The following is a 25,556-nucleotide window of genomic DNA, read 5'->3' as shown; positions in this document are numbered from 1 at the left end:
GATGTTAAGGAGCTTCTCATTGCTTCATTGGCCAGTTTGCTTCAATCAACAAGTACCGAATCTCCGCTCTACCTGTTTCTCACACGAAGATGTTGAGAGACTAAGATCTGAACGATGTGAAGCATCCAATTGGAGAGTTGCATTCTGGCGACGGCAATCTCTTTCCACAGCTGCTTCCGGTGCTGCTTTCACAGAAAAGTAACCGAAGAACCCCACCAGTGTCCAAACAGGTGAACGTTCATCCAGTAGAAGCGCCAGAAGAGTGTTCTGGGAGAAGGCAACTTAGTCACCTCGACTATACTGTGGGTAGCTGAAGAACAGGAGTCAAAGAGCGGATCGGACTGAAAGCACCATTTTGATACTAATAAATAAAAAGGCAGATGTGCTGCTGACAAATAGCCACATGTTTCCGTTTGGTGTGATTGAGAATATAAATAGCAGAGGATGGTTTCGATCCATCGACCTCTGGGTTCAGGGCCCAGCACGCTTCCGCTGCGCCACTCTGCTCGTGGTTGACGCTCTTCGGCGTCGGTCTTGAGGCAAAGTTTGAAGAAATCAGTAACAACGTGAACAACGTTCCCAAAGAGTTGAAACTTTCTTCCCGAACTTCATTCTATGAAGGTGATTCCAGTCACTCCCACTTTCCCATCAGAACAACGTCACAGAAGAAATCACATCACCTTCACAGAACAACCATTGACACGAAGGTAAATTAACTGATATATGCTGACCAGAATCAGTGTGCTCAAAAGTGTGTTCTTGTTGAAAGAATAAATGAGGAAGTGAATAGTTGTGTGGCTACCGCAGGGCAGTAATGTTGCATCTCCTGGTTTAAGGAGCAGAGTGCCGCAGCGGAAGCGTGCTGGGTTATTAGCCTGAGGTCGAGGATTCGAGGCTGTTCTCTGCTATTTACATTCTCCCTCACACCAAAAGTAAACACAACACACGTTCCCGTTTGCTTTGAAGCAAATACCTATCAGAATGTTTCTTGCAGTCTCATCCCGACATTAGTCCCAGGAATGAAGAAGACAGCATGACACATTGTAAAGCTCACACAGAAGGAACCACGGAGAAAATGTTTTAAAGTCTCAGCAGGTCTGACAGCATCTGCAGGGAGAGAAAAGAGCTGACGTTTCTACTCCACGTGACAATTTGTCAAAGCTGCACGGGAAACGTTATCCAGCAGTACTTCACAGAGGGGCAATATAGATATATAACGATATCCAGTAATACCTCACCGTGGGGCAATAAGGAAATAAGGTTTATCGAGCAATAAATCACAACAGAAACCGAGTTCCCAACTTCCCCTCTCGGACGCATGTGAACAATCCAACCAGCCACACGATTTATAAGTTGAGACGACGAATTTTACCCGGGGTCCTGGGATCAAAATGAATTCCTCAACCAGAGTCACTGAAGCAGATTATCGAGTCATTAACTGGGCTTTTGCCTGTGGGGTCTTGCTGTGCGTATTTAAGTAGGAATCCCATGACCTCAGGCCAATGCTTGTCCAATGATCTTCCTGAGGTTGAAAATCTGGCTGGAGAAATTAAATCTCGTGGAGGAAAAGTGAATATCAGGAGTGAGATTCTAACCCACGTCTCCAAAAGAGAATGCGAGCTGAACGCAGCATCTGAGACCGCCTGGCCATCCTGATGCGTCGTCGTCAAAACAAATGTCCGTGCACAAATCGACTTAAATTCAATCTTCATCGTCGTTTCATTTCAAACAAGACATGCGTTTCCTCCTTTTGAACCCCAGCCAGAGTCCTGTGTCTGAGTGCCATCCTTCTCCAAGCCGCTGGGTGTTAAGCAGCTTCTCATTGCTGCATTGATCAGTTGCTTCGATCAACAAGGAGCGAATTCCGGCTCTATCCGTTCCTCACACGAAGGCACTGAGAGTCTATGATCGGAGCGACGTGAAGTATCCAACTGTAGAGTTGCATCCTGACGACTGGAATCTCTCTCCACAGCTGCTTCCGGTGCTGCTTCCAAAAAACTGTATCCGAGTGCTCCAAATGTGGCCTTACCAAAGTTTTGTACAGCTGCATCATCACCACACGGCTCTTAAATGCAGCCCCTCTGTTAATGAACGCTAGCACACCATTGGCCTTCTTCACAGCTCTATCCACTTGAGTGGCAACTTTCAAACATCTATGAACATAGTCCCCAAGATCTCTCTGCTCCTCCACATTGCCAAGAACCCTACCGTTAACCCTTTATTCCGCATTCATATTTGTCCTTCCAAAATGGACAACCTCACACTTTTCAGGATTAAACGCCATCTGCCACTTCTCAGCCCAGCTCTGCATCCTATCTATGTCTCTTTGCAGCCGACAATAGCCCTCCTCACTATCCACCAATCTTCGTATCGTCTGCAAATTTACTTACCCACCCTTCAATTCCCTCATTCAAGTCATTAATGAAAATCACAAACAGCAGAGGACCCAGAACTGATCCCTGCTGTACGCCACTGGTAACTGGGATCCAGGCTGAATATTTGCTATCCGTCACCACTCTCTGACTTCTATCGGTTAGCCAGTTCGTTATCCAACGGGCCAAATTTCCCACTATCCCATGCCTCCTTACTTTCTGCATAAGGGGATCCATGGGGATCCTTATCAAATGCCTTAGTAAAATCCATGTACACTACATCCACTTCTTTACCTTCATCCACATGTTTGGTCACCTCCTCAAAGAATTTAATAAAACTTGTTAGGCAAGACCTACCTCTCACAAATCCGTGCTGACTATCCCTAATCAAGCAGTGTCTTTCCAGATACTCAGAAATCCTATCCCTCAGTGCCCTTTCCATTACTTTGCCTACCACCGAAGTAAGACTAACTGGACTGTAATTTCCAGGGTTATCCCTATTCCCTTTTTTGAACAGGGGAACGACATTCGCCACTCCCCAATCCCCTGGTACCACCCCTGCTGACAGTAAGGACGAAAAGATCATTGCCGACGGCTCTGCCATTTCATCTCTTGCTTCCCATAGAATTCTTGTATATATTCCGTCAGGCCCGGAGGACTTGTCTATCCTCAACTTTTACAAAATGCCCAACACATCTTCCTTCCTAACAAGTATTTCCTCGAGCTTACTGTTTCACACTATCCTCTCCAACAATATGGCCCCTCTCATTTATAAATACTGAAGAAAAGTATTCGTTCAAGACCTCTCCTATCTCTTCCGACTCAATACACAATCTCCCGCTACTGTCCTTGATCGGACCTACCCTCGCTCTAGTCATTCTCATATTTCTCACATATGTGTAAAAGGCCTTGGGATTTTCCTGGATCCTATGCGCCAAAGATTTTTCATGCCCTCTCTTAGCTCTCCGAATCCCTTTCTTCAGTTCCCTCCTGGTTATCTTGTATCCCTCCAGCGCCCTGACTGAAACTTGTTTCCTCAGCCTTACAGATGTCTCCTTCTTCCTCTTAACAAGACATTCAACCTCTCTTGTCAACCATGGTTCCCTCACTCGACGATCTCTTCCCTGCCTGACAGGGACATACATATCAAGGACAGTCTGTGCGGAGTTTGCACGTTCTCCCCGTGTGTGCGTGGGTTTCCTCCGGGTGCTCCGGTTTCCTCCCACAGTCCAAAGACGTGCAGGTTAGGTGGATTGGCCATGCTAAATTACCCGTAGTGTCCATAAGGGTTGGGAGGGGTTATTGGGTTGCGGGGATAAGGTGGAAGTGAGGGATTAATGTGGGTCGGTGCAGACTCGATGGGCCGAATGGCCTCCTTCTGCACTGTATGTTCTATGTAATCTATGACACGTAGTACCTGTTCCTTGAACAAGTTTCACATTTCACTTATGTCCTTCCCTGCCAGCCTATGTTCCCAACTTATGCACTTAAATGCTTGCCTGACAACATCGTATTTACCCTTCCCCCAATTGTAAACCTTACCCTGTTGCACGCACCTATCCCTCTCCATTAGTAAAGTGAAAGTCACAGAATTGTTGTCACTATCTCCAAAATGCTCCCCCACCAACAAATCTATCACTTGCCTTGGTTCATTACCAAGTACCAAATCCAATATGGCCTCCCCACTGGTCGGACAATCTACATACTGTGTTGGAAAAGCTTCCTGGACACACTGCATAAACACCACCCCATCCAAACGATTTAATTACTCATGGACAAAGACGAGAGTGGTCCTAAAGTAAGAGTGCTAAATTGGGGAAAGGCCAAGCGTAACAAAATTCGGAAGGAACTAGGGAATGTGGATTGGGAGCAGCTCCTTAAGGGTAAATCCACATTTGAAATGTGGGAGTCTTTTAAGGAAAGGTTGATTCGAGTGCAGGACAGACATGTCCCTGTGAAATTGAGGGATAGAAATGGCAAGATTAGGGAACCATGGATGACGGGTGGAATTGTGAGACTTGCGAAGATGAAAAAGGAAGCATACATAAGGTCTAGGCGACTTAAATCTGATGAAACTTTGGAGGAATATCGGGAAAGTAGGACACATCTCAAACGCGCAATAAAGAGTTCTAAAAGGGGTCATGACATATCTTTGACTAATAGGGTTAAGGAAAATCCCAAAGCTTTTTATTCGTAGAAAGGGTAACTAGAGAAAGGATTGACCCACTCAAAGACAAAAGAAGGAATTTATGCGTGGAGTCAGAGGAAATGGGTGAGATTCTTAATGAGTACTTTGCATCGGTATTCACCAAGGAGAGAGACATGACGGATGTTGAGGCTAAGGATGGATGTTTAACTACTCTAGGTCAAGTCGGCATAAGGAAGGGGGAAGTTTGGGTATTCTAAAAGGCATTAAGGTGGACAAGTCCCCAGGTCCGGATGGGATCTATCCCAGGTTACTGAGGGAAGCGAGGGAAGAAATAGCTGGGGCCGTAACAGATATCTTTGCAGCATCCTTGAGCACTGGTGAGGTCCCGGAGGACTGGAGAATTGCTAATGTTGTCCTTTTGTTTAAGCATGGTAGCAGAGATAATCGTGGGAATTATAGACTTGTGAGCTTGACGTCAGTGGTAGGCAAACTGTTGGAGAAGATACTGCGTGATAGGATCTATTCACATTTGGAAGAAAATAGACTTATTAGTGATAGGCAGCATGGTTTTGTGCAGGGGAGGTCATAACTTACAAACCTAATAGAATTCTTTGAGGAAGTGACAACGTTAATTGATGAGGGAAGGGCTGTAGATGTCATATACATGGACTTCAGTAAGGCGTTTGATAAAGTTTCCCATGGCATGTTGATGGAAAAAGTGAAGTCGTATGGGGTTCAGGGTGTACTAGCTAGATGGATAAAGAACTGGCTGGGCAACAGGAGACAGAGAGTAGTGGTGGAAGGGAGTGTCTCAAAACGGAGAAAGGTGAATAGTGGTGTTCCACAGGGATCCGTGCTCGGAGCACTGTTGTTTGTGATATACATAAATGATCTGGACGAAGGAATAGGTGGTTTGATTAGCAAGTTTGCAGATGATATTAAGATTGGTGGAGTTGCAGATAGCGTGGAGGACTGTCAGAGAATATAGGAAAATATAAATAGATTGGAGAGTTGGGCAGAGAAATGGCAGATGGAGTTCAATCCAGGCAAATGCGAGGTGATGCATTTTGGAAGATCTAATTCAAGAGCGGACTATACGGTCAATGGAAGAGTCCTGGGGAAAATTGATGTACAGACAAATCTGGGAGTTCATAGATCATAGAATTTACAGTGCAGAAGGAGGCCATTCGGCCCATCGAGTCTGCACCGGCTCTTGGAAAGAGCACCCTATCCAAGGTCAACACCGCCACCCTATCCCCATAACCCAGTAACCCCACCCAACACTAAGGGCAATTTTGGACACTAAGGGCAATTTAGCATGGCCAATCCACCTAACCTGCACATCTTTGGACTGTGGGAGGAAACCGGAGCACCCGGAGGAAACCCACGCACACACGGGGAGGATGTACAGACTCCACACAGACAGTGACCCAAGCCGGAATCGAACCTGGGACCCTGGAGCTGTGAAGCAATTGTGCTATCCACAAGGCTACCGTTCACGTCCATTGTACCCTGAAGGTGGCAACGCACGTCGATAGAGTGGTCAAAAAAGCATACAGCATGCTTGCCTTCATCGGACGGGGTATTGAGTACAAGAGTCGGCAGGTCATGTTACAGTTGTCTAGAACTTTGGTTAGGCCACAGTTGGAATACTGCGTGCAGTTCTGGTCGCCACATTACCAGAAGGATGTGGATGATTTAGAGAGGGTGCAGAAGAGGTTCACCAGGATGTTGCCTGGTATGGTATTGTGCTAGCTATGAAGAAAGGTTGAGTAGATTAGGATTGTTTTCGTTGGAAAGACGGAGGTTGAAGGGGGACCTGATTGAGGTCTACAAAATTATGAGAAGTATATACAGGATGGATAGCAACAAGCATTTTCCAAGAGTGGGGGTGTCAATTACAAGGGGTCACGATTTTAAGGTGAGAGGGGGAAAGTTTAAGGGAGGTGTGCGTGGAAAGTATTTTACGCAGAGGGTGGTGGGTGCCTGGAACGCTTTGCCAGCGGAGCTGGTAGCGGCGGGCACGGTAGCGTCATTTAAGATGCATCTAGACAGATACATGAACGGGCGGGGAACAGAGGGAAGTAGATCCTTGGAAAATAGGCGACTGGTTTTGATGAAGGATCTGGATCGGCGCAGGCTGGGAGGGCCGCAGGGCCTGTTCCTGTACTGTAATTTTCTTTGTTCTTTGTTCTTTGTAAAGAGTTTCCACTCAATGTTTGGGAAGTTGAAGTCACCCATGACTACTACCCTGTGATTTCTGCACCTTTCCAAAATCTGTTTCCCAATCTGTTCCTCCACATCTCTGCTAATATTTGGGCCCACAGAAAACTCCCAACAAGGTGACCGCTCCATTCCTATTTCTGACTTCAACCCATATTACCTCAGTAGGCAGATCCTTCTCGAACTGCCTGTCTGCAGCTGTTATACTATCTCTAATTAGCAATGCCACTCCAACCTCTTTTACCACCCTCCCTAATCGTATTCAAACATCTATAACCAGGGACCTCCAACAACCATTTCTGCCCCTCTTCTATCCAAGTTTCTGTGATGGCCACCACATCGTAGTCCCAAGTACCGATCCATGCCTTACGTTCACCCACCTTATTCCTGATGCTTCTTGCGTTGAGGTATACACACTTCAACCCATCTCCGTGCCTGCAAGTACTCTCCTTTGTCAGTGTTCCCTTCCCCACTGCCTCATTACACGCTTTGGCATCCTGAATATCGGCTTTCTTAGTTGCTGGACCACAAATCCGGTTCCCATTCCCCTGCCAAATTAGTTTATACCCTCCCGAAGATTACTAGAAAACCTCCCTCCCAGGATATTGGTGCCCCTCTGGTTCAGATGCAACCCATCCTGCTTGTACAGGTCCCACCTCCCCCAGAATGCACTCCAATTATCCAAATACCTGAAGCCCTCCCTCCTACACCATTCCTGCAGCCACGTGTTTAGCTGCACTCTCTCCCTATTCCTAGCCTCGCTATCACGTGGCACCGGCAACAAACCAGAGATGACAACTCTGTCTGTTCTGGCTTTTAACTTCCAGCCTAACTCCGTTTATTACCTCCACACCCTTTTTCCTACCTACCTCGTTGATAGCAATGTGCACCACGACTTCTGGCTGCTCACTCTCCCCCTTAAGGATCCTGAAGACACGATACGAGACATCCCTGGCACAGGCACCCGGAAGGCAACATACCTTCTGGGAGTCTCGCTCGCGACCACAGAATCTCCTATCCATTCCCTTAACCATTGAATCCCCTATTACGATTGCTTTTCTCTTCTCCCCCTTCCCTTCTGAGCCCCAGACCCAGACTCAGTGCCAGAGAGCTGGCCGCTAAGGCCTTCCCCCGGTCGGTCATCCCCCCCCCCCCCCAACAGCATCCAAAACGGTATACTTGTTTTGAAGTGGAACGGCCACGAGGGATCCCTGCACTGTCTGCCTGTTTGTTTTCTTTCCCCTGACTGTAATCCAGCTACTCTTGTCCTGTACCTTGGGTGTGCTTACCTCCCTGTAACTATTCTCTATCACCCCCTCTGCCTCGCGGATGATCCGAAGTTCATCCAGCTCCAGCTCCAGTTCCCTAACACGGTCTCTGAGGAGCTGGAGTTGGGTGCACTTCCCTCAGGTACAGTCAGCGTGGACACCGGTGGTATCCCTCACCACCCACATCCTATAGGATGAGCATGTAACTGCCCTAGCCTCCAAACCTTCTTGCCTTCCAGAATATAGCTGCCCTGTGGATCAACTGGACTTCCGGCCTCTGACTCTGCTCCCAGTCAGCTGCACACTCTATAAACTCCTGGTTCCGTTCTCGCTCTTTGCTGAAATGAAATTAAAGGAGCACCTTACTAACTCCTCACCTAACTCCCTCAGTCACCAAACACTCACTGTAGCAGTCAAATGCACCAAATGCATCACTCAGAGCAAACAAAGTGTGCACTGTAGCTGGATCACTTTTATACTGTGAATCTAGCCTCTGGAGACTGGCCTAATCCAATTAGCTAATTAATAAGCTCCAGCTGCAAGTACCTACAAGTAGAACCTTTGTTTAAAGCTCGTTGAAAATTCACCTTCTCAACCAAACAGGAACTTTTAAGTTAATTAACTAAATAAAAGAAAGACTAGACTTTGGATCAAAATTAACCCTTATACACCCTCAGTCACGAAACTCTCACTATAGCACGCAAATGCACCAAATTCAGAACTCAGTGAAGAACGCCTCCAGTGGACAAACAGGAGGAACTTCATTCAGTGGAGGCGGCAGAGGAGGATTCTGGAAGAGGTCAACTGAGTCACCTCGACTGTACTGTGGGCAGCCGAAGAACAGGTGTCAAGGAGCGGTTAAGCGCCAAACACGTCCCTCCCTACCTTTCCTCAAAACTGCTCCCGCGTTCAGTCAATGGCACCATATCGATCGCACAGATGTTAAAAAGTGATTTGCAGGTTTCGTCCGGGATTGGAACCCGGGACCTCTGGCATTTTATCGCAGCAGAATTGCCTATGAGAGAATCGCTAAAGCGAGAATCACCAAAGGTGATCAACGTCCCGCTGAAACAATCTTACCATTACTTCCCAACCGAAGCTTATTTTATTAACTCAATGGGCTTCTTAATTCCTGTTGATTTGGTTTGGTTGTTAAAGTAAAATCCAAATAAACTATTTTTTGTCCCTTGCTTATCTTATCGGGATCATTGGGTCAATTTGGTTCTTTCTGGTTTGTTGGCCTCCACTGCGAACAGAACAATAGACACACGGGACCAGTCTTTATAAATAGAAGCGTCGAGCACATTCTTCATAATGCAGATTCTTCATAAAATCCTGAAAGAGAATTGGAAAATGTTGCATTACTCGGCTGGTCTGGCAACATCTGTGGAGAGAGAAAGAGAGTTACAGTTCCGAGTCAAGTATGACCCTGCTTCTCATACTCTGTTTCCCTCTCTACAGATGCTGCCAGGCCTGCTGGGTATTTCCAGCATTTTCTGTTTTTATCACGGGACTACCGCCAGCTCTCGGCGACCAACGTGGACACGGTGGGCAAAATGGATTTCGCCTGATCTGTAACTATTCAATGATTCTCTAAACAAGAGTGTAAGATCTGATCAAAGTGAAGTATCCAATTGGAGAGTTGCATCCTGGAGATTGGAATCTGTCTCCACAGCTGCTTCCGGTGCTGCTTTCACAGACAAGTAGCCGAAGAACCCCTCCAGTGGACAAACATGAGGAAATTCATCCAGTGGAAGCGGCAGAGGAGGATTCTGGAAGAGGTCAACTGGGTCACCTCGACTGTACTGTTGGCAGCCGAAGAACTGGCGTGAAGAAGTGGTTAAGCTCTAAACATGACCCTCGCTCCCTCCCTCCCTTTCCTCCAAACTACTCCCGAGTTCAGTCAATGGCACCATATCGATCGTACAGATTTTAAAAAGTTATTTGCACATTCCGCAATCAGAACCCGGGCTCTCTCTCATTTTATGGCAGCAGAAGATCCTAAGCGAGAATCATACCACTAGACCAACGAGCCAGCCGGTGGTCAGCGTGCCGCTGACACCATTTTACCATTACCTCCCAAGCAAAATTTATTTTATCAACTCAATGGGCTTCTTAATTCCTGTTCAATTTGGTTTGGTTGTTAAAGTAAAATCGAAAGAAACTCTTTTTTGTCCCTTGCTTTTCTTATCGGGGTCATTGGGTCAATTTGGTTTTTTCTGGTTTGTTGGCCTCCGCTGCGAACAGAACAATAGACATCCGGGACCAATCTTTATAAATAGAAGCGTCGAGCACAAGGGCAATGCCGCTATGGAGATTCTTCATAAAATCCTGAAAGAGAAATATAACATGTTGGATAACTCGGCTGGTCTGGCAACATCTGTGGAGAGAGAAAGTTACAGTTCCGAGTCCAGTATGACACTGCCTCCCATTCTCGGTTTCCCTCTCAGTCAATGTCTGGTACTGTATGTGAGGGTGGGATTCAGTCTCTATCAGACATTGGTACTGAATGTCAGTGTGGAAATCCTTCTGTATTTATCAATCACAATTATTGTTTGGGAAACGTGAGATAATGCATAACATCAGCACTGCTGTAACAGATAGAGAAAGACACACAGAAAGAGACTATCAGGATACACACAGTGACACACAGAAAAGGTGCAGTGCAAACCAGCAAGATACTGAGATGGAGAAATTGGGTATTTAGGAAAATGTGTTTTCTGCTGCACACAGAGAGGCCCTGTTCGTAAATGTATATCCTGCTGTGTAACCGTGCTCTCTGATGTGTAGCTGATCTCTCAGCTGTGTAACTGAGCACTCTGCTGTGTGACTGTTCTCTCTGTCGTGGAACAATGACCCCGGCCGGTGACAGATCTGCACTGCACTGCACTAATTGGAGGGCTGTGACCAGTGGTGTTCCACAGGGATCAGTGCTGGGACCTTTGCTCTTTGTAGTATATATAAATGATTTGACGGAAAATGTAACTAGTCTGTTTAGTAAGTTTGCAGACGACACAAAGTTTGGTGGAATTGCGGATAGCGATGAGGACTGTCAGAGGATACAGCAGGATTTAGATTGTTTGGAGACTTGGGCCGGGCGATGGCAGATGGAGTTTAATCCGGACAAATGTGAGGTAATTCATTTTGGAAGGTCTAATGCAGGTAGGGAATATACAGTGAATGGTAGAACTCTCAAGAGTATTGAAAGTCAAAGAGATCTAGGAGTACAGGTCTACAGGGCATTGAAAGGGGCAACACAGGTGGAGAAGGTAGTCAAGAAGGCATATGGCATGCTTGCCTTCATTGGCCGGGGCATTGAGTATAAGAATTGGCAAGTCATGTTGCAGCTGTATAGAACCTTAGTTAGGCCACACTTGGAGTATAGTGTTCAATTCTGGTCGCCACACTACCAGAAGGATGTGGAGGCTTTAGAGAGGGTGCAGAAGAGATTTACCAGAATGTTGCCTGGTATGGAGGGCATTAACTATGAGGAGCGGTTGAATAAACTCGGTTTGTTCTCACTGGAACGAAGGAGGTTGAGGGGAGACCTGATAGAGGTCTATAAAATTATGAGGGGCACAGACAGAGTAGATAGTCAGAGGCTTTTCCCCAGGGTAGACGGGTCAATTACTAGGTTTAAGGTGAGAGGGGCAAGGTGTAGAGTAGATGTACGAGGCAAGTTTTTTTACGCAGAGGGTAGTGGGTGCCTGGAACTCGCTACCGGAGGAGGTGGTGGAAGCAGGGACGACAGTGACATTTAAGGGGCATCTTGACAAATACATGATTAGGATGGGAATAGAGGGATACGGACCCAGGAAGTGTAGAAGATTGTAGTTTAGTCGGGCAGCATGGTCGGCACGGGCTTGGAGGGCCTGTTCCTGTGCTGTACATTTCTTTGTTCTTTGGTTGTGTCACATCATTCCCTGTTGTGTAAATGTGTTCCCGGTTGTGGAAATCGATCCGTCTGCGCCATTACGGAGACGAAATTTCAATTCCTGATTTATACAATCTTGTCAGCAAGGGTTAGTTCAGACCCCTGGATTCCCAGTCAAGCGACAGAACCTTGTGTTTTTGTTATGAAGACAGTTAATTCAGCATGAATATTTTAAGATACTAATATGGAGGCGCCCAACGTGGGGCTCGAACCCACGATACTGAAATTAAAAGTACCATGCTTTACCGACTGAGCTAGCCGGAATGCTGCACTATCTATTGCAGAGTAGCGGCGGTGCTCATTCGGAGGGTCAGTGTTGACTCGTTGGTTCGAATGGCCTCCTTCTGCGCTGGAGATTTTACGATTCGATGATACAAGGAGGTTGATGCGGTGGAGCCCTTCTGCCATACTGCCCACTCCTGACACCATGTAGGAATGCTGGTCTCTCAATTACTGGCGACCAAGGTCTTGTAATAAAAAATAATTAAATTAATAATTGAGCAGCCTCTCCTGGTTTGTGCTCTGACCGCGATCCGGGGAGAACTGCTCGAATCCAGACACGTGATCATGTTAGTTGCGTCATCAGATCATCACGTGACCATTCGGCCTGCACAGGTCTCTTTCTGTGCCGTAATTCCTAGATTCCATCATTTAAATTTTCTTCCAGACTGGGAAGTGTGGTTCTGTTCCATTTGAATTTCTAATATATTTCCAATGTAACTGATGTTGTTACACAAACTATTAAATCAGTGGAATTGTGCGTTTAGGGAGTTGAGATTTTCGAGTCTCTCAAGGCTTCTCTCCAAATCCAATGGCAATTTTCCACGAAGTATCAACCCCTCCTCACATAAACACTATCAGAACATAGAAAAATACAGAACAGTACAGGCCCTTCGGCCCACGATGTTGTGCCGAACCTTTTTCCTAGATTAATCATAGATTATCATTGAATTTACAGTGCAGAAGGAGGCCATTCGGCCCACCGTGTCTGCACCGGCCGACTATTGGTCGCTTGAATGGAATAACTGCCTGGAGTGATTCCAGGCTGGTTTTAGAATGTATTCCATCGACCAAATAACTAATGAATGACACATTGAACGCAGCTGCGATGGCCGAGTGGTTAAGGCGTTGGACTTGAAATCCAATGGGGTTTCCCCGCGCAGGTTCGAATTCTGCTCGCAGCGACTGTGATTCGAATTGTTTCGTCAATTCCCCGCACAAGGCGCTGACTCGAAAATTAATACGTTTTCCGATTGTTTGTAAATAAGCGGTGTGAACGTTAATCAAGTTCAGTCAGATATTTAGCATTTTTTGGGGGGGACTGAACGAAATATTCAGATGAATAAGGAACTCACACCCAAAACAGCAATCAGTAAATAATAACATTTCCTGCAACGTTCGGAAGGAGAAGCAGCAACGGCAGCGAATGGAGACGTGGTTTGGTTTCATTCAGCTGAATGTATTTCTGGGTAAAAAGATCGAGGCAGAAATGGAACATATTTTTAAAATATTTTCTTGTTCTCTTTCCTTTGTCTCTCTATCTGTTTCTTTGTTTCTTTCTCTCTCCCTCACTCGCTGTTTTTGTGCTTCTCCGGGGACTGATTGGATACACAGCGAAACTCAGCCCCTTCTCATTCCAACTCTTTTGGACCAACACGTCCTGGTGATGGACGGTCCTGAATCAGTGGAAGAATCGACAAACTATTCCATTCTTGGCTCTGTGAGAAGTTCCATTCCTGGTTGTGAGGTGGCTCTGAGATAAAGGGATCGAGAGAGAACGAGGTGACTGCAGTCTGACTCTTACTCTGAAAACCAGTTAGTGCGCCCTTGTACAAAGTGGATGTGTCTGAGAACAGGAGGAAAGCAGATCATGGGCCTGTGATTGATTTTATTGAGCCGGACCTTGAAAAGTGATGCAATCTTCTAACCAGTCAGCGCCTTTCTGAGAACTGGCAAGGAATTACGGCTGATATTGAAACGGTTGATCTTGAATTAGTTTAGGCAAACCGATTCTTTATGAGGTGTTGGTATATTGTTTTCAGAGACACTGTCATACTTTCTTAAAATATGATTTGTGCTTGTTTTTGTTTTGTTCAATAACTTGGGGAATCTATTTGGAGCGGGTGCAGTTTGTTAATATCTGTGCCGCTTGCTTGTCCAGCTGCTCGTGCAGCAGCAGCTCCATTCCTGTCGAGATCTGCGGACACAAACAGGATATCCAAACTATTGCGCACTGCTGCCATCTCCTGGTTGAACACGAACTGTACAACACGGTAACGCTGTATTCGTAACACATTTGAATTGGAGCAAAAGAACATTAACATGGTTAAATATTATCATTGTAGTAATCATCTTGAAACCCCCAGATATCTGATTTCTGACTGAGCTACCCAGCTCTACCCGGTCTATCGGAATATGAAAGATTCCCATTACAGCCATATTGGTTACAAGAATATCGAATCCCTGATTTAATACATTCACCCGCTTCATTGTTTGTGTATTCGTTCTATAAATACAGAGAGGGCAACATTGCCCAGGGACAGGTGGTGGTATAGTGGTGACTGTCCCAGCATTTGACCCAGCTTCAGTTCCTGCCCAACACAGTGGTGAATTATTTAATTAGATACCGCAGGTCAGGACAGAAAAGGAGTGGACACTCCTCAAATAAAATTCACCAATTGTTTTCATCACCCATGGGTTCCTTATGTAATAACCAGCATCAATTTGCTTTGAGTGGAAACTTAGTTTAAATAAACGACAATCTTCAACATTAATAACTAAGTTCTCAGTCTGCAACAATAGTAAATAGGTGGGTTAAACCGGTCAAAAATACGAGCCACGCAAAGTTCCGTTTACAAAATAAGCTTAAAACACTCCTAGTGGCTGAATAAATTAATCACTAAGTAAGTTACATAATTAATACCAGTAAAAAGTTATTACTGAAACAGGATGAAAAGGGCAGCATCAGGGCACAAGGACAAGGTAATGTCTCAGACCAGAGTAAGAGTCCAATGTAATGACACACAGCACATCATAAATATATTGCATAAATACATTTATTGTGGACTGGTGCCATCTCCTGGCTGATCGGGAGCCGTGTGACACAGACACTTTCATTCAGGAGCGTTTTAAATTGGAGTGAAATGCACACAAACAACACGAATTTCTTTCTGCTCACTGTGCGAGTTATAGTGATCTGTATTAAACAGCAGGAGCGGGATCCGCAGTCTTCACCTTGTTTTAAAATAATTTAGAGTACCCAATTAATTTTTCCCAATTAAGTGGCAATTTAGCGTGGCCAATCCACCTAGCTTGCACATGTTTGGATTCTGGGGGCGAAACCCACGCAAACACGGGAGAATGTGCAAACTTCACACGGACAGTGACCCAGAGCCGGGATCGAATCTGGTACCTCGGCGCCGTGAGGCAGTAGTGCTGACCACTGTGCCGCCATGCTGCCCTCGCAGTTTCGTTGTTGAAATAAAATCAAAATAAACAATTTTTGTCCCTTGCTTTTCGTACTGGGATCATTGGGTAAATTGGGTTATTTTTGGTTTGTTGACCTCCACTGCGAACAGAATAAAACACATACGGGACCAGTCTTTGCCGTTGCTGAGTCAGCACTGTGCAATGGTCACTCCGAACGATTCTGTCATGAAGCTGCTCTTCAAGTATTCTCTTTCTCAATCTGCTGTGAGGGCGAATCCTGTCTGATGGATCTGCCTTTTTCCAGTGGTGGCTTCCGGTCATGGAAAACGGTCCACATTTTCCACGATCTCGCCATTTTATTCTGTGTGCCATTTCTATGTGAGTGTTGACAACATAATTCAGCTCTTGGTATTCACCATGATTCAGTCAGTGGTGGTCTGTGGAAAGTAGGAGTCAGCCTGTGGAGCTCGGTCTCCCATAGTCTTGACGTTCAGAGTGACCACTACACAGTCCTTGTGGCGACTAGGTCCCATTTGCACATTGAGGATTCGCACCATCCGGTTATTTGACACTACCACCCTGCTAAGTGCGATCAATTTTGAAATACAATAGCTGCATATTTCAGTCCCTGACACTATAGGGCAGAGTCAGATTCATTCCATATTTGTAATATACTAATCATTCTTCGGATTGTTACATATCTTCTGCAACAATCTGTCTTTGTATTCAGTTAAATCGCTTTGAGAGAGTCTCTGGGACTGTATGAGAGTCTGTCATTCATTCAATATCTTTCAGTCTCTGAAAATCTGTGTGAAGGTTGAACTAAATCTGTAATGATCAATCTCTGATATTGTTATTGAGTGGATAAAATCATTATGTTGTTTGCTAGTTTCCGTTAAAACGTCTGCATATCAGAATCATGACAAAACTTTCAGTGGCAGTGGGCATGCGCGTGTGTTGGGGGAGGTGCATATAGGCATTTGGGTGGTGAATGACTCTTTATATGTCAGTCCCTGCTGTGCACAGTAACAAGTCTGACAACACCAGGTTAAAGTCCAACAGGTGTGTTTCAAACACTAGCTTTCGGAGCACTGCTCGTTCCTCAGGTGAATGAAGAGGTATGTTTCGGAAACATATATATAGGCAAAGTCAAAAATGCAAGACAATGCTTTGAATGCCAGCATTTGCAGGTAATTAAGTCTTTACAGGTCCAGAGATTAAATGAAAATCGCTTATTGTCACAAGTAGGTTTCAAATTAAGTTACCGTGAAAAGCCACATTCCGTCGCCTGTTCGGGGAGGCTGATCCTGGAATTGAGCCGTGCTTCTGATCAGACTCGGTCGGCTTTTAAAGCCAGCGATTTAGCCCTGTGCTAAACCAGATAGGGCTAACCCCAGGTTAAAGGGGTATGAATTGGCTCACACCAGGACAGTTGGTAGGATTTCGCAAGCCCAGGCCAGATGGTGGGGGATAAATGTAAAACGACATGAATCCAAGGTCCCGGTTGAGGCCGTACTCATGTATGCGGAATTTGGCTAGAAGTTTCTGTTCGGCGATTTTCCTTGTCGCGCGTCCTGAAGGACGCCTTGCAGAACGCTTACCCGGAGATCAGAGGCTGAATGCCCTTGACTGCTGAATTGTTCTCCTACGTGTTCTCTGGTGTGACATGTGAATATTCGATTCATTCTCTATCTGCAGTCTCTGTTGCTTTGTGTGGCACAGGTCTCCCCAGACCAACGAGCCAGCCGCTGATTTGATCTCACTTGAAGCAACTTTTAATTGCGTCCAAAGCCCATCAGTTTCCCCACACAATTATAAATTAGAAATATGAAAGGACAATGTGACATTTATCTCTCTGTTCTGGAGCTGATCAGAAGCAGTGATGTTAGTTTGCACCACTCGGCAAGTCGGTCTGTGGATGCGCTTCGCCAATCACGTGGGTAATGTAACTCTGCCAGTCAGTGGGTTCAGTTGGCATTTTAGGAAAAATTCGAAGTCATCATGACTTCATCAGTGGCCTCATGGTTAAGGTGTGAGTGATGTTAATCATGATGTGATCAAATGAGTGTCTGTTTCAGTGTTTCCGCAGGGAGTTTTCATGCTGAGGAGAAACATGTTGGACATGGTCCGGGAATGTTTCACTCCGGTCCATTCCCAACTTTTCCTGCCCTGATGGGATGGGCTTTTCCTTCCAATCGTTGCAGAACACTTTTTAAATATTGATTAATATTCGTTAATTATCATTTATTAAGTATTGTTTCATATGTTTAGTGTAGTTTATTAAAAATACTAATTACCAGACGCGATAAATTTTTACTTTCATTCCCGAAACAGCCAAATTGGGTGACAACCATCAATGAGATGCAAAGGGAGCCCCGATCATTTGTGTAGTCAGTGGTTTGTTTATGGAGCTGAGTAAATATTCCGGAGCAGAGCCGCTCCGAGAGGGGTTCTAACCTCCACGGGGATACAATGATGTGGGTTTGCCGTTTGTGTCCACACATTTGGCGAGGAATGGAGCTGCTGCTGCCCGGGGAGCTGGACAAGCAAGAGGCACAGATATTGACCAACTCCACCCGCTCCAAATAGATTCCCCAAACTACTGGACAAAACAAAAACAAGCACAACTGATCTTTTCAGAAACTATGTCAGTCTCTACGAAAACAATATGCCAACACCGCTTCAAAATTCGATTTGCTGGAAGAATTCACTAGGAACTGCCTCAATGTCAGCCGTAATTCCTTACCAGCTCTCAGACAGAAGCTGACTGTTTAGAAGTTTCCTTCACTTTTCTCGGTCCGGCTCAGTAAAATCAATCACACCCCCATGATCTGCTTTTCTCCTGTTCTCAGACACATCCACTTTCTACAAGTGCGCACGAAATGATTTGAAGAGTAAGAGTCAGACTCGTTCTCTCTCGATCCCTTTATCCCAGAGCCACCTCACAACCAGGAATGGAACTTCTTACAGAGCAAGAATGGAATAGTTTGTCGATTCTTCTACTGATTCACGACCGTCCATCACCAGGACGTATTCGTACAAAAGAGTTGGGATGAGATGGGGCTGAGTTTCACTGTGTATCCAATCAGTCCCCGGAGAAGCACAAAAACAGTGAGTGAGGGAGAGAGAAAGAAACATATAGAGAGACAACAGAAAGAGAACAAGAAAATATTTTTTTTTAATGTTCCATTTCTGCCACGATCTTTTTACCCAGAAATACATTCACCTGAATGAAACCGAACCACGTTTCCATTCGCTTCCGTTGCTGCTTCTCCTTCCGAACGTTGCACGAAACTTTATTATTTATTGATTGTTGCTTTGAGTGTGAACTCCTTATTTATCTTTATGTTTCGTTTAGTTTCCAAAAAGAACGTTTTTCTAAAAAACTGAATTCGATAAATGTTAGTACCGTTAACAGACAACCAACCGAAATTCCGATTCATTGTCGAGCCGGCAGCTTTTCCGGGGAGTTGAACAAACATTTCGAATCACAGTCGCGGGGGGGGGGGGGGGGGGGGGGACGCTATTGGATTTGAGGTCCAACCACTTGACCACTCGGCCATCACAGCTGCATCATTCAACAGTAATTTGGTCGATAGAATACATTCGAAAGCCGGCCTGGAATCACTCCAGGAAGTCATTGCATTCAAGCGATCAAAGCGTCCCCGGGGTTTATGTGAGGAGGGGTTGAATCTTGTGGAAAATAACCATTCGATTTGGAAAGAAGCCTTCAGATATTCGAAAATCTGAGTTCCCTAAACGCACAATTCCACTGATTAAATAGTTTGTGTAACAACATCAGTTACATTGGAAAAATATTAGAAATTCATGTTCCTTTTCAAATGCAGCAGCGCTAAACTTCCCAGTCTGGATGAAAATTAAAATGATGAATCTAGAAATTAGAGCACCGAGGGAGACCAGTGGAGACCGAATGGTCACGTGATGACGCAACAAAAATGATCACGTGTCTGGATTCCTGCAATTCTTCCCGGATCGCGGTCAGAGCACAAGCCAGGAGGAGCAGCTCAATTATTAAATCAATTATTTTTTTATTACAACTCCTTGGTTTCCAGTCATTCAAAGACGACCATTTCTACGTGGTGTCAGGAGTGGACATTATAGCAGAAGCATTTGAACGCATCAACCTCCTTCCTTCATAGAATCGTAGATTCTCCAGCGCAGAAAGCCATTCGGCCCAACAAGTCATTACTTCCCCTCCGAATGAGCACCGCAGCCACTCTCCACAAGAAGAGGTTTAATGGGCAATGCAGCACCAGCTCGGCTAGCTCAGTCGGTAGAGCATGGAACTCTTAATCCCAGAGTCGTGGGTTCGAGCCTCATGTTAGGCGCTTCCTTACTATTATCGGAAAAGATTGATGCTGAATGAACTGTCTTCACAACAAGAAGGCAAGGTTATGTCGCTGGACTGGGAATCCAGAGGTCTGAACTAACCCTTGGTGACAAGATTTAACAAATCTGGATTGAAATTTCGTCTCAGTCATGGCGCAGGAAGGTTCTGCTTCAGGCGGATCAATTCCCACAACTGGGAACACATTTACACAACAGGGAACGATTTGACACAACCACAGTGAAGATCTGTCACCAGCAGAGTGACGGTTCCGACAGAGAGAGCACGGTGACACAGCCGAAAACACATTTTTTGAAAAAAACAGTTTCTTCATAGCGGCACCTTTTCTGTGTGTCATTGTGTGTGTGTCCTGATAGTCTCTTCCTGCATTTCTCTGTGTCTTTCTCTGTCTGTCACAGCCGTGATGATGTTACGGATTCATCTCACTTTTCCCAAACAGTCATTGTGATTGACAGATACAGAAATATTTCCACACTGACATTCAGTACCAATGTCTGATAGAGACTGAATTCCACTCTCACAAAAAGTACCAGACATTGACTCATAATAAAGGCATCCTGCTCTCACAATATGTTCCAGAGACTGAGGTGCAGCGTGTTCCCTCCACTCGCGAACACTACCTGTGATTTACAGATACAGAACAAATCTCAGTCAGGTGAGTAGCAGAGTTTGATGGGTACGACATGTATTCCACAATCGCCTTCTCTGCGCCAGATAATCAGACGCAGTCGACATACGGTGTCTGTGTTGTTTTAACAAGTGTTTTACACAAGAACCGGAACACATTTACACAATATCAGGGTATAAGACGGAGGAGCAAAAGTAGGCCATTCAGCCTATCGAATGTGCTCTGTATTTCAATGAGATCAGGCTTGATCTGATATATGACGTGTTATGACCTCATACGGTGGCACGTTGTCACAGTGGCTACCTCACAGCGCCCGCGATCCGGGTTCAATTCCAGCCTTTGGTCACTGACTGTATGGAGTTTGCACTTTTTTTCTGTGTCTATGGGTTTCCTCCGGGTGCTGCGATTTCCTCGCACGTCCAAATGTGTGTGGGTTAGGTGGAATGCCCATGCTAAATTGCCCCTTTGTGTTTATAAAGTTGGGTAGTGCGTTACAGGGATGTGGTTGGGGCATAGGGACTCTTTCAGAGGGTCGGTGCAGAGTCGATGGGCCGAATGGCCACCTTTTACATTTTAATGATTTCATAATGATCCTCATGCCCACTTTCCCGGCTTTTCATCTCTAGATTTCATGATTAACCTTTAAAACCAATACTCCAACTAAGCCTCAGGTACCAGTAACTCCTCAATGGGCGCTAATTTTCCGGCTGCCAATCATTTGATCAGTCTGAGGGAAGTCGCATCCTGGAAACATCATAAATTGATCCAGTTCCAAAGTAAATTAAGTCGCTTCAGTCCCTGATAACCATAGGCTGCTTTCCCCGTTGACGGTGAGATCTGACTGATGGTGATTTAACCTGAGGATCACGATACCTCAGGCGAGTGGCAAGGCTGTGAAGGCGGGGTTTTCCTGATTCAGTTCTATTGTAACCGTGTGACCTGAATCTAATTAACCTGGTTCTCACTCTGTTAATATTGTCTCACGCTGAGGCAGACCTCACCGATTGGATAGACGAGTGATCGTTCTTCAGTCTTGTCATGGACGAATCCGCTAAATATAAGACCATAAGACCATCAGAAATAGGAGCGGAAGTAAGGCCATTCGGCCCATCGAGTCCACTCCACCATTCAATCATGGCTGATTTCAACTCCATTTACCCGCTCTCTCCCCACAGCCCTTAATTCCTCGAGAAATCAAGAATTTATCAACTTCTGTCTTAAAGACACTCAACATCCCGGCCTCCACCCCCCTCTGTGGCAATGAATTCCACAGACCCACCACTCTCTGGCTGCAGAAATTTCTCCTCATCTCTGTTCTAAAGTGACTCCCTTTTATTCTACGGCTGTGCCCCCGTGTCCTAGTCTCCCCTGCTAATGGAAACAACTTCCCTACATCCACCCTATCTAAGCCATTCATTATCTTGTATGTTTCTATTAGATCTCCCCTCAACCTCCTAAACTCCAATGAATATAATCCCAGGATCCTCAGACGTTCATCGTATGTTAGGCCTACCATTCCTGGGATCATCCGTGTGAATCTCCGCTGGACCCGCTCCAGTGCCAGTATGTCCTTCCTGAGGCGTGGTGCCCAAAATTGCTCACAGTATTCTAAATGGGGCCTAACTAATGCTTTATAAAGCTTCGGAAGTACATCCCTGCTTTTATATTCCAAGCCTCTTGAGATGAATGACAACATTGCATTTGCTTTCTTAATTACGGACTCAACCTGCAAGTTTACCTTGAGAGAATCCTGGACTAGGACCCACAAGTCCCTTTGCACTTCAGCATTATGAATTTTGTCACCGTTTAGAAAATAGTCCATGCCTCTATTCTTTTTTCCAAAGTTCAAGACCTCGCGCTTGCCCACGTTGAATTTCATCAGCCATTTCTTGCACCACTCTCCTAAACTGTCTAAATTTTTCTGGAGCCTCCCCACCTCCTCCATATTACCTGCCCCTCCACCTATCTTTGTATCATCGGCAAACTTAGCCAGAATGCCCCCAGTCCCGTCATCTGGATCGTTAATATATAAAGAGAACAGCTGTGGCCCCAACACTGAACCCTGCGGGACACCACTCGTCACCGGTTGCCATTCCGAAAAACAACCTTTTATCCCAACTCTCTGCCTTCTGCCTGACAGCCAATCGTCAATCCATGTTAATACCTTACCTCGAATACGATGGGCCCTTATTTTACTCAGCAGTCTCCCGTGAGGCACCTTATCAAAGGCCTTTTGGAAGTCAAGATAGAGAACATCCATTGGCTCTCCTTGGTCTAACCTATTTATTATATCTTCAAAGAACTCTAACAGGTTTGTCAGGCACGACCTCCACTTACTAAATCCATGCTGACTTGTCCTAATCCGACCCTGCACTTCCAAGAATTTAGAAATCTCATCCTTAACAATGGATTCTAGAATCTTGCCAACAACCGAGGTTAGGCTAATTGGCCTATAGTTCTCCCTCTTTATCCTTGTTCCCTTCTTGAACAGGGGGTTACAACAGCGATTTTCCAATCCTCTGGGACTTTCCCTGGCTCCATTGACTTTTGAAAGATCATAACTAACGCCTCCACTATTTCTTCAGCAATCTCCTTTAGAACTCTGGGATGTAGCCCATCTGGGCCCGGAGATTTGTCAATTTTTAGACCTCTTAGTTTCTCTAGCACTTTCTCCTTTGTGATGGCTACCATATTCAACTCTGCCCCCTGACTCTCCGGAATTGTTGGGCTTTTACTCATGTCTTCTACAGTGAAGACTGACGCAAAGTACTTATTTAGTTCCTCAGCTATTTCCTTGTCTCCCATCACTCGATTACCAGTGTCATTTTGGAGCGGCCCAATGTCAACTTTTGCCTCCCGTTTGTTTTTAATGTATTTAAAGAAACTTTTACTATCATTCCTAATGTTACTGGCTAGCCTACCTTCATATTTGATCCTCTCTTTCCTTATTTCTCTCTTTGTTATCCTCTGTTTGTTTTTGTAGCCTTCCCAATCTCCTGACTTCCCGCTACTCTTTGCCACATTTATAGGCTTTCTCTTCTGCTTTGATGCATTCCCTAACTTCCTTTGTCAGTCATGGCTGCCGAATCCCCCCTCTGTTAATCTTTCTTTTCTTTGGGATGAACCTCTGTACTGTGTCCTCAATTACTCCCAGAAACTCCTGCCATTGCTGTTCTACTGTCTTTCCCACTAGGCTCTACGCCAAGTCGATTTTCGGCAGTTCCTCCCTCATGCCCCTGTAGTAACCTTTATTTAACTGTAACACCTTTACATCTGATTCTCCATTCTTTCTTTCAAATTGGAGACTGAATTCTACCATATTATGATCACCGCCTCCTAAGTGCTCCCTTACTTTAAGATCTTTAATCAAGTCTGGCTCATTACATAACACTAAGTCCAGTATGGCCTGTTCCCTCGTGGGCTCCATCACAAGCTGTTGCAAAAAGCCCTCCTGTAAACATTCAATGAATTCCCTTTCCTTGGGTCCACTGACAGCATTATTTACCCAGTCCACCTGCATATTGAAGTCCCCCATGATCACTGTGACCTTGCCTTTCTGACATGCACTTTCTATTTGGTGGTGCATTTTGTGCCCCCGATCCTGACCACTGTTTGGAGGCCTGTACATAACTCCCATTATGTTTTTATGCCTTTGTGGTTCCTCAACTCTACCCACACAGACTCCACATCATCTGACCCTATGTCGTTTAGTGCTATTGATTTAATTTCATTCCTAATTAACAAGGCAACCCCGCCCCCTCTGCCCACCTCTCTGTCTTTTCGATAGGTTGTGAATCCCTGGATGTTTAAATGCCAGTCTTGAACCCCCTGCAACCATGTCTCTGTGATGCCTACCACGTCATACCTGCCAGTCATAATCTGGGCCACAAGCTAATCTACCTTGTTCCGTACACTGCGCGCATTTAAATATAGCACCTTTAATTCTCTATTGACCGTCCCTTTTTGTTTTCTTAGTGTGGTGGACCTTAGTTTACTGAGCCTTTCCATACACTGTGTCATATTTTGTGGGATGGGGACTATCGTAACCTCTCCTGAGTTTTGTCTTTTCGTGCTTTTTTGTATTCCTAAGCAGCTACGCTTCCCACTTATTACTTCACCTCTTGGTTCCCTGACTTTCTCTTCCCCCCAATCTTTAGTTTAAAGTCCTATTGACCACCCTATTTACTCTTTTCGCAAGAACACTGGTCCCAGCTCGGTTCAGGTGGAGACCATCCCAACGGTATAGGTCCCCCATGTCCCAAAACTGATGCCAGTGTCCCATGAAAAGGAACCCCTCTTTCCCACACCACTCTTTCAGCCACGTGTTAACTTCCCTTATTCTTGCCTCCCTATGCCACTTTGCACGTGGCTCGGGCAGTAATCCGGAGATTATGACCCTTGAGGACCTATTTTTTAATTTGAATCCTAGCTCTTTATAATCTCGAAACAGGTCCTCTTTCCTAGACTTGCCTATGTTGTTGGTACCGACATGGGCCACAACAACTGGATCCTCCCCCTCCCTCTCAGTATCCTTTCAAGCCGGTCAGATATACCAGGCAACGTACCATGCGGGACTCTTTATCCTCCTCACAAAGGATACTATCTATCCCCCTGATAATATAACCCCCTACAACTACAACTTGCCTATTTACTCCCTCCCCTTCAATGGCCTGCTGAACCATGGTGCCTTGGTCAGCTGACTCATCCTTCCTGCAGCCCTGTTCGCCATCCACACAGGGAGCAAGTGCCTCATCCCTGTTGGACAGGGTCAAGGGCTGAGGCTCCTGAGTTCCTGACTGCTGGTTCCCTTTAACTGCCTGACCTGCAGTCACACCCTGCTGTCCCTGGCCACTGGCAGGATTTAAACTAATTACTCTGACAGGTGTGACTGCCTTCTGAAACACAGTGTCCAGGTAAGTCTCCCCCTCCCGGATGTGCCTCAGTGTTTGAAGCTCAGACTCCAGCTCATCAACTCTGAGCCGGAGCTCTTCGAGCAGCCAACACTTACTGCAGATGTGGTCGCTGCAGCTCGCAATGCGATCTGCCAGCTCCCACATCAAGCAGCTCAAGCACATCACCTGACCAGCCATCACTGATTAATTAATTAGTTTAATTTAAGTTTACGAGTTAAGCTGTGTTTTTTTTTTAATGTGGTGCCGATTTGCGATCAACCACAATATGAAG

At 45.5% G+C, this 25,556-nt stretch overlaps 3 non-coding genes across 3 annotated transcripts; 2 read left to right on the top strand and 1 right to left on the bottom strand.

The window, feature by feature from the left end:
• Window positions 1-435: 435 nt before the first annotated feature.
• trnaq-cug (transfer RNA glutamine (anticodon CUG)) lies at window positions 436-507 on the bottom strand. Its single transcript has one exon. It is a non-coding gene; the product is annotated as a tRNA-Gln (tRNA).
• A 12,541-nt stretch (window positions 508-13,048) lies between these two features.
• Window positions 13,049-13,130, top strand: trnas-uga (transfer RNA serine (anticodon UGA)). The gene has a single exon. It is a non-coding gene; the product is annotated as a tRNA-Ser (tRNA).
• A 6,521-nt stretch (window positions 13,131-19,651) lies between these two features.
• Window positions 19,652-19,724, top strand: trnak-cuu (transfer RNA lysine (anticodon CUU)). The gene has a single exon. It is a non-coding gene; the product is annotated as a tRNA-Lys (tRNA).
• Window positions 19,725-25,556: the final 5,832 nt, after the last annotated feature.

This window comes from Scyliorhinus torazame, chromosome 24 (assembly GCF_047496885.1).
Source record: "Scyliorhinus torazame isolate Kashiwa2021f chromosome 24, sScyTor2.1, whole genome shotgun sequence".
Taxonomy (NCBI): Eukaryota; Metazoa; Chordata; class Chondrichthyes; order Carcharhiniformes; family Scyliorhinidae; genus Scyliorhinus; species Scyliorhinus torazame.
The sequence above is the reverse complement of the archived record's forward strand: the minus strand, read 5'-3'. Positions and strand labels throughout refer to the sequence as shown.